Source organism: Trichechus manatus, unplaced genomic scaffold (assembly GCF_000243295.1).
Source record: "Trichechus manatus latirostris isolate Lorelei unplaced genomic scaffold, TriManLat1.0 scaffold00208, whole genome shotgun sequence".
Classification (NCBI taxonomy): domain Eukaryota; kingdom Metazoa; phylum Chordata; class Mammalia; order Sirenia; family Trichechidae; genus Trichechus; species Trichechus manatus.
Genome location: NW_004444144.1, coordinates 3,713,111 through 3,723,419, shown reverse-complemented (window position 1 = coordinate 3,723,419; position 10,309 = coordinate 3,713,111).

The following is a 10,309-nucleotide window of genomic DNA, read 5'->3' as shown; positions in this document are numbered from 1 at the left end:
TGCCGACCCTTTGGTTTGAAACCAAACTCTTAAACCACTGTGCCACCAGGGCTCCATATATACACTAAGCATTTATATATATATATATATACATATATATACATATATATGTATATATATGTATATATATGTATCTAGTGTGTATATATGTTGCTGTTGTTGTTGTTAGGTGCCATCGAGTCGGTTCCAACTCATAGCAACCCTATGCATAACAGAACGAAACACTGCCTGATCCTGCACCATCCTCCCAATTGTTGCTGTGCTTGAGCCCATTGTTGCAGCCACTGGGTCAATTCATCTTGTTGAGGGTCTTCCTCTTTTTTGCTGACCCTCTACTTTACTAAGCATGATGTCCTTCTCCAGAGACTGATCCTGCCTGATAACATGTCCAAAGTATGTGAGATGTAGTCTTGCCATCCTTGCTTCTAAGGAGCATTCTGATTGTACTTCTTCCAAGACAGATTTGTTCATTCTTTGGACCGTCCATGGTATATTCAATATTCTTCTCCAACACCACAATTCAGAAGCGTCAATTCTTCTTCGGTCTTCCTTACTCATTGGCCAGCTCTCGCATGCATATGATGGGATTGAAAATACCATAACTTGGGTCAAGCACACCTTAGTCTTCAAGATGACATCTTTGCTTTTCAACACTTGAAAGAGGTCTTTTGCAGCAGATTTGCCCAATGCAATTTGTCTTTTGATTTCTTGACTGCTGCTTCTACGGGTGGTTGATTGTGGATCCAAGTAAAATGAAATCCTTGACAACCTCAATCTTTTCTCCTTTTATCATAATGCTGCTTACTGGTCCAGTTGTGAGGATTTTTGTTTTCTTTGTGTTGAGGTGTAATCCATACTGAAGGCTGTGGTCTTTGATCTTCATCAGTAAGCGCTTCAAGTCCTCTTCACTTTCAGCAAGCAAGGTTATGTCATCTGCATAACACATGTTGTTAATGAGTCTTCCTCCAATCCTGATGCCCCGTTCTTGTTCATATAGTCCAGCTTCTTAGATTATTTGCTGAGCATGCAGATTGAATAGGTATGGTGAAAGGATATGCATGGTTCAAATTGTGTATATATAGATACACACATAATATATATATCTAGCATATATATATATACACTATACATATAGATCTAACATATATATAACATATGCATCTAGCTTATATATGTACTAGATAAATGTATATTATATGTATGCTAGATATATATACATATATACTATATATGTATGCTAGATATATATGTACATATATACTGTGTGTATATATACATTGTATTATATATATACACACACACACACATACACATACACACACACACACACACACATCAAAAGTGAAATTGCTGTGATGATGAAGGGTCTTAATGGTGCTTGGGTTTTCTTTCAAATGACCTTTTTGAAATTAATTAAATCATTCAATAACTAATGATGCTCTGCCAAATTCATTCATTTTAAAACTAGACAAACATATTCTGCTGTACTGACCAAACAGGGGTCTTGCAAAGCAGAAATGACATAGTGATGAACTGACAGAGGCAAAAGAATCTAGGTTCTTCCGCCAATAAGCTAACTGTTCATGAACAAATCACCTCACCTACTAGCCTCTAGCGTCCTTATTTAGAAAAAGAAGTTATTGGACTCTTCATTGCCTAATGTCATTCCTCACTTTAATATTCTGTAATTTTATAAACATACATGAAAGTATTTTGACAAGGTAAAAGCAGATTTAAAATATAAGCTATCATTATCACATATTGCCTCCTTTCTGAGAAATGGCTGCATCCTACGGGGAAATAACATCAGCACTCAATCTTCAGTGAATTATGCTTAAAATAGATCATTTATTCAAGAACAAGTCCATATTCTCATGCCATTCTCAGGTGTTTTGGGGACCTCTCAAAGTATGAAAAGATGTATGTCTTTTTCCTCTATGTTTTCTGTTTTCTTAAACAGAGAAAACGCTATACGGGAGCCCACGGGTTCTCCTTGTGCAATATATTTACCCACTTCCTTGTTAACATAAATGGTTTTGGAAAAGAACACTGAGTGATGTCCTCGGGGACAGCTAGAGTCACACTGAAATAGTCCCACGGAGAACTGAGTAGGAAGCTTGAAAAAAAATAAGCACTCTAGCACATCAAATTTTAAAAGTTACCGTTAAATTGTGTGATAATCAAAAAGGGCCCAATTTTAGCAAAGCATATCAAGGGGATTAGTCTGAGAGATAAGATAGTACAGTTTCTTATGTCTCCTAAGTTCACATAGGAAATGCATTGAGGAGGTACATCCTGATTATCTATTGCCATGTAACCCTGATTGGACCAATAAGCAATATCATGATAAATGGAGAAAATACTGAAATTGTCAAGGATTTCATTTTACTTGGATCCACAATCAATGCCTATGGAAGCAGCAGTCAAGAAATCAAAGGATGTATTGCAATGGGCAGATCTGCTGCAAAAGATCTCTTTAAAGTGTTCAAAAGTAAAGATGTCACTTTGAAGACTAAGGTGCTCATGACCCAAGCCATGGTATTTTCAAATGCCTCAGAAGAACTGATGTCTTTGACTTATGGTGTTGGCAAAGAATATTGAACATACCATAGACTGCCAGAAGAATGAACAAATTTGACTTGGAAGAAGTACAGCAAGAATGCTCCTTAGAAGTGTGGATGGGAAAATTTCTTCTTGCTTACTTTGAACATGTTATGGGGAGGGACCAGTCCCCGGAGAAGGACATCGTGTTTGGTAAAGTAGAGGGTCAGCAAAAGAGAGGAAGACCCTCAATAAGACTGATTGACACAAGGGCTGCAACAACAGGCTTAAACATAGTAACAATTGTGGGGATGGCACAAGACCAGGAAGTGTTTCATTCTGTGGTGCATAGAGTGGCAATGAGTTGGAACCAACTCGACAGGATCTAACAACGACAACATGTAACCCCTCCCAATGTAAAATAACAATTATTGTCTCTCATGGTTCTATGCGTTGATTGGACTCAGCTGAGTGGTTCCTACTTGGGGTGCACCATGAGGGTCCACTCAGATAGCTAGGACAGGAGTCGTCAGAATGCCAGATATCCAAGATGGTTCACTCACATGGCTGGCAGTTCATTCTGGCTATTGGCCTACATGTAGCCTCTCTATGTGTCTTGGGCTTCTCACAGCATGGTGGACGTATTTCAAGAGCATCTATTAAGTGAATGTTCTAAGAAGCCCAGGCTGTAACTGCAAGATATCTTAAGACCTAGTCCCAGAAGTCTCTGAATATCACTTTTAACCACATTCTATTGGTCAAGTAAGCTCCTAAGATGAGTCCAGATTCAAAGGGAGAAATATTAGACTCCACCGCTCAATGAAAGGAGTAGCAAAGAATTCTTGGCTACCTTTAATGTAATTATTGGTTATCTAATGCCATCTAAAGTTATTAGGTAGTATTATACCTTCCATGATGAGGTCTGGAAGGTTGGAGAAAGTTCCAAGTGTCTTATTCCTCCGCCTTGAAACTCCAACAAAATTATCATTTTTGGTGACAAAAATAGACCATCTGTGACTAGTTAAAAATAAGTAGCTGAGTTCTTTTAAATCATTACACTGATTTTATCTGTATAAGCAGTGCTGAAAGGAGTGAACAACTGGGAAAAAAATAGTTTAATCCATAGGAAAATATGGTTCAACTGCTATTGTATAACATAATCACAACATATAAAAGCTCAACTTACTTTTTTCCTGGTTTAACTTGATTCTGGCATGAAACTAGATTGTATTGTTTTATGCGTTTGTTAATTTGTTTTCTGATGCTTACTATTTCTACTAAATTTACTGAGGATCTTAGGGTTGAAAGGGGCCAAATAGATCACAAATTCTAGACTTTTACTCAATGCAGGAATCTTATAACCATATATCCTTGAGAGATGGTCCCCTAGTCTCTCCTTACTTTCAATCAGGAGAATTTATCTCATATTTGTTTGGCACTTAAAAATTGCTAAATGGCTGCTTATCAACTTTCACATGACTATTCTTCCTAGTCATGTGAACTTAACTGTTCAGTCCAGTCAAGTAGGCAGATTAAAGATGAGAAGACAGAGATTCAAAGATGTTAACGGTTGTCCAAAATAACATCTCTCTGAGTGATGGAGAAAACCCCAGGAACTGTCTTATTCTCGATCCAATATATTACACCATATTTCTTCTCTAAATCAAAGGGATTCCATTACTGAAAGACTTTGATAAAAATGCTTTTATTTTTTGTACCAAAATTTGCTCCCTAGTAACACACAAACAACTGGTCTTTATACAGCCCTCTACAATCTAGATTAACTCTTTAGTTACTATTGGTTTAACGGTATACCAGCCACTTTTTGTGCCTCTGGACCTCGTAAATAGTCAAATGTATCTTCTACCTGAAAGCTCTTAAACACTTAAAGATTCAGTTGTCTTCCAAGATACCACCCTCTTCCAGTTCCCAATCACCTTTGGGCTCTTCTTCCTCCCCTTGGCTTATAGGTGGTGGTTAATATGTTTTAATACCCATTCTTTTTTATTTTGCCCCAAGATCAAGCATGAGATTGCTGGCTCAGAGACAGACTATCATTTTACTGTAACAGCTGTGTTGGTTCCCCATGCCCAGTTATCCCCCTTCATGGTGATGGTTTGAGAGCCAGATATCACCCTCAAAAAGAGGTTTGTTGTTTCCTTTTGTTTTTATTTATTATGTGTTTGTCTGTTGTTTTTAGTTTCTTTGCACTACACTAGAGGAATCCTGAAAATTATGAATCTGGCAGCTCATATAGGAACTGCTATATAGCTGTCACTCTGCCCTCCAGAAAGAGGGAGAGAAACTTTTGCTCTCTAATGTTTTATAATTCTTTGAATTGTTAGCAAATGACTGGGTGTGGGGAGATTAGCCTGTTTTGAAATGGAAACACGTAGCTCCAGTAGATCAATGTCTTAATCTCTCTGGAGATCTCTACCTATTCAATCATCCTTTAACTTTCATTGTTTGTCCTTTTACTTAGATTTCTTTGCTCTAAAGGCTTAATTATGTAAAAACAAAGAATAAGTTCTATCCATATTGATGTTCCTTAGAATTCATTTTCCAGCCCACCAGTCAGCTCATGTTACAAAATCTGCCTGATGCTTTTCATGCACCAAGTACTACATATGCTATTTAAGCCTCAGTCTCTTCTTCAGCACAGAACTGTCCTTTCAGATTTCCAGTCTAAATTTCCAGTTGCCATTTCCATGAAGATGCCTTTTGAACACTTTAACCTCAATATGTTTCAACATAAACCAACCACCTTCCCTTCCGGAGTCATTCATTGTCATTTTTATATACTTTTATATTAGAACCATAGAGTCAAGGAAAGAGGCAATAATCACCTTTGACTTCCCAATTCATCATCACATCCTTCCTTCCTCTCAATAGATACTACTGAGCACCTGCTATATGCCAGGCACTGAAGGTCCAGCAGTGAACAAAGCAATCAAATTTCCTGATCACAAAGAGCTTATATTCCAGTGGAAAGACAGGCAATAAGCAAATAAGCAAACCATTACATAATGTGACAGGTGAAAACAAATGCTTTGAAGAAAATTAAAGTCAGAACCCTATATTTCTAGTAAGTACAGTAAAACCTGCCAAAGCTGGAACCTGTGTAAAGAGGAAACCTGTCAGAGAAGGAAAACTCAAATACTTTCCAATAAAGAGTGATAGAAAAGTGATAAGACTGCACCCTGTCAAAGGCGGCAAACTTGCAGGCTCGGGGGAAAAAAGGCAGTCCTATCGAGCTCCGGCTCTCACAGGTTTTTCTCTATAATGCTAAGCCATTGCCGTTGAGTCGATTCTGACTCATACAGACCCTATAGGACAGAGTAGAACTGCCTCATAGCGTTTCCAAGGAGAGCCTGGTGGATTCGAACTGCTGACCTTTTGGTTAGCAGCCGTAGTTCTTAAACATTACATCACCAGGGTTTCCTAGATAGGGTCATATTGTAAAATGTCAGCTTTGATCTCTGACACAAGCTTTGACTTTAGAAAAAGAATAATTGAGTGACACAGGAAAAAGACCATTTCAACCCAGCAGCACTGAGTAAACTTTCCTCAAAAATATGGTTCTCTTCCCAAATACAAAGCAAGAAAGAGATGCCTGTGTTCTGTGACAGCCAGGGCATGACTTCACCCTCTTCCCCCATCAGTAACACTGTATACTTCCCCAGGAGGGAAGTAGCACATTGCATCCTTGAGTGTCAAGGTGGCAAAGGAAGCTGCAGAGATAGGAAAATACATGAGAGCAGAGCAGTTTGGGCTTATAGTTTTTCACGCAATTCTCTTGGAGAAATAAGAATTACGGCTTGCTTCTTATCACAAAGAAAGAAATTTGCCTTCTGCATATCAGAGAAGTTCTCACCTCATCTTAGCTGGATTTGGCCACATATTTCCATTGCACAAGAAATTTGACTGGGGTTATGCATAACAAAAAGACCCTGGGTGGTGCCAATGGCTGCTAGCTGAAAGGTTGGAAGTTTGAGTCCGCTCAGAGTCACCTGGTGGTATAGTGGTTAAGAGTCTGGCTACTAACTAAAACACTGGCAACTCGAATCTACCAGCCGCTCCTTGAAAACCCTGTGGTGCCGTTCTACTCTGTCCTATAGGGTCGCTTGAGTCGGAATCAACTTGACAGCAACAACGTAGAGGCACCTCAGAAGAAAGACCTGGTTATCTGCTTCTGAAAAATCAGTCATTGAAAATCCTATGGAGCACAGTTCTACTCTGACACATGGGGTTTCCATGAGTCGGAATCAACTCAATGGCAACCAGTTTTTGGATACATAACAACATGTCCCCCATCCCCATGCTCAATCATCTTAATATGTGAATGACAAAAGTTATGGAACTATTCAAGGAAGTAGAAGTTCAACATAAAACTATGAGAACAGTGAGAAGGATATTAAACAAAATAGAAAATGGAGGCTAAACCTGTGGATAACTAGTGGTCTTACAGAGAAACCTGAGCAAACGGGACAGAAGCAATAAACCAAATGTGAAATAGAAGAAATGTTTCTGGAGCTAAAGAATAAGCAGAGACCACAACTGAGAGTTTATTAGCTACCAGGTAAAATTCACGAAAGGACACTAACACCTAGACGTGCTCTGGTTAAAACAGTTATTTCAAGTATAAAGAAAAAGAAATGAACAGTGTTTCTTCTGTACACACACATAAACCCTGAATATTAAAATTCTTCCTCTGAATTCTGGTCCTTGGTATGTATTATTTATATATAATCCTAGGAGGAGCCATTAAATCTGGAATTCACTCAGACAAGTGTGCATATGCACTATTTTTTGGGGATGGGGAACAGAGCATGAGATAGTTAATACGATCTATTAATATAGCAGAGAGACATGTTCATGAGTGAATTTGATTCCAGAGAGCTGGGTCTGGACCAAAATATGGGAAGGAATCCTCAGTAACAGGTCTTTATTTTCCTTTTCCTACAAACCAACAATCCCTCTGTAAGGGAATGAAAATACAAGATAGCTTGAGAAATAAAGGAAAAAAATAATCAGAAAATCCTTGCACAAGAGTGCAGTTGGTTTTAACAGGAGAATGTAAATTATATATTTTTTCTAAATCCCTCTTCACTTTTTCTTGACAGTTCTTTATAAGCTGCAGCACTGTGACCATTTTCCATTTCTCTTCTCCTGCCTTTTGCAAGCTAAATCCTAATAAATCCCCCCTGGGCTGATGTGGCAGAACTGGATATTATCATTATTATTCAGACAAATACTACCTCAAATAAAGTTAAATGTGATAATGACCACAATTAATTTTCATCAAGACTTGGAAAGAAAAATTACTGCCTCTGGTGGACAGTCTCACACTTTGTCATACTTCCTCATCAAAATAAACCATTTTCCATTATATACTTGCTATTGTAGGCTTTTCAAATCCTTTCTGATTGAATTTATTTTCTGAATTGAAGTCCCTTTGTCCTAGAATCTGAACATCTATAGTTTCTGACATCTCCTTTAAAATACTGATGCATCTTAGAGTCTAATCTCCTTTGCTGCCTCTGGAATTTGATTCCATCCATGAGACAAGGAGACATTTGGGTTAGAAACTTTCTCCCTTCATAGTCCAAATAAGTGATTTCCCTGAGTAGTATCAATCCATGTACTTAATTGACATAAATAAAGTAAGTTGGTAACTTACTATTTTTTTAATTTTTATTTAATCATGTTGGCCATATGCGGTCAAGACCTGAAGTTCGCTATAAAATAAATGGTTCTTTTTTTTAAGAGCGATATACCATGATCTTTCTGAAACAGAGATTTTAATGCATACACAGCCAATATCTAGACCTTTGCCTAAGAATTTCCACAGGATCATGGAATTTGATGAAAAAGTCTCATTCTGGTGACCACATTGTTTTCCAGTAAGCCATTGCTATTACTACGCAGAACGCCAGGCATTCAACAGAGACAGAAAATACATGATCCTTGTTTGTATCATTCAGTGTATTCTATTTTTCAGCACTGGTAAAATGGAGAGACTGATGACAACATACAAAAGTAAAACAGAGCCTCTACCTTTAAGACTTTTAAATATCACTTGGTTATAAAATTATAACCAAATTGTAACCAAACAGTGAAGAAATTTGTATACAAATATATATTTAAAAATTTAACCAAATTTGCATTCAAATGTATACATAAATAGGAGTTCAAGGCAACATAAGCAAACTGAGTATAATCTGAATGCTACAAAAGTTTTACAGGGAAATATTAGGGAATCCTATTGTATTGTACTTTTAAAAAAAAGTTTTTAGAGACAATTGAGTTATTTTTTTTTTATTTTATTTTACAGACAATAAACTGAAATTAAGCAAAATGAAGGGACTGGACTAGTTTGTACACCCTTAAGCAAAAGAAGAGTGAGAAGGTTTGCGAGTCCTGACTCCCGGTGCAATTTGCCACATTCTAACCCTATGATCACTAGGAATGCCACTCTCTCAGAGGAGGAGTTCAAAGTGGATCTCAAAGCAACAGTTAGAATTTGAATTAGAGGATAAGAACTAAGATCAGTGCAAGAGTTTACACTTCAGTTCAATTCAGTGACTAGAGCGTGTGGAACACTGGTAGAAGTGCAAAGGCAGAGGGTACACCACAGCCTGGGACAGAAGATTCGTGAAGGGGAGGAAACTGGTGAGAAGTATATGAGGTTGGCCAGGATCTGAAAGTCTAAATTAAGGTTTGTGGCTACTGGTCAGGCCCACAGACTCTCCTTGATACAAAGTTTTTACGATAGCCCACGACAATCACCTTAACATCAGTCATCCCTCACCAGTCCCTTGCCCCTCTTACCACCCCTTCCCACTATCTGTTATTTGGCCCTTCCTGCACAAACAAGCCACCATACTCTTCTCAACAGGAAATATGCCTTTGAACTATATTTCTTACCATTGCAAAGCCTTTGTCCCATGTTAGAGAAATTTCTGGCCTGGGGAAATTGGCGGAAGAGAATTTTCCCCAGAGATGTATCCACCCGTATCAAGTTCCCTCTTAAGGAGTAGAATGCAGGGAGAGAGCACTATGCAGACACGTTTCAAACGCTGTTTCTTTTTTCCAGACGGAACAAGATGTTTCTGTCAAGCTGCTGCAACTTCCTCTCTCTGAATATAATTTGTTAGTCTTAATGCAGAAACACACCCATGCATATGATGAAGGAAATGAAACGGGAGAATCTAAAAGAAAGAAACATGCTAAGTAAGGATTGACAGGAAGTTCTAATTTGCCAGAGCGAAATCATAAAGTATATTTCCCCTTTCATAGTCCACTAGATTTGATTTCTCAAAGAACTCAGAAGGCTCCTCGAGTTTTTAATTTTCCAGTATGCTTCTCTGACACCACCCCAGCAGGGATGGGGAGGGGAGCCTCATTATTGCCAGCTGGGGAGTGGAAGTCTAGGCTTCCCGCTTGCTCTCCACCAGCACCCAAGGGGAAAGTAGCCTCATTATAAGTGGAAAGGGATGAAAGTCCTGGCTTCCTACTTGGACTTCCCTTACACCACCCCAGCAACTCATTCAAACCTAGAAAGGGTGGGAAACTAGGTTCCCCACTTGGACTTTGCCAGTGTGGACAGGGTGTGATTTCATTTACATAAATTTTTGAAATGACAAAATTACAGATATGGAGAACAGATTCGTGGCTGCTAGAGGTTAAGAAAGGAGCTCTGATGGCACAATGGTTAAGTGCTCTGCTGCTAATTGAAAGGTTGGCGGTTCGAACCCACCAGTATCGC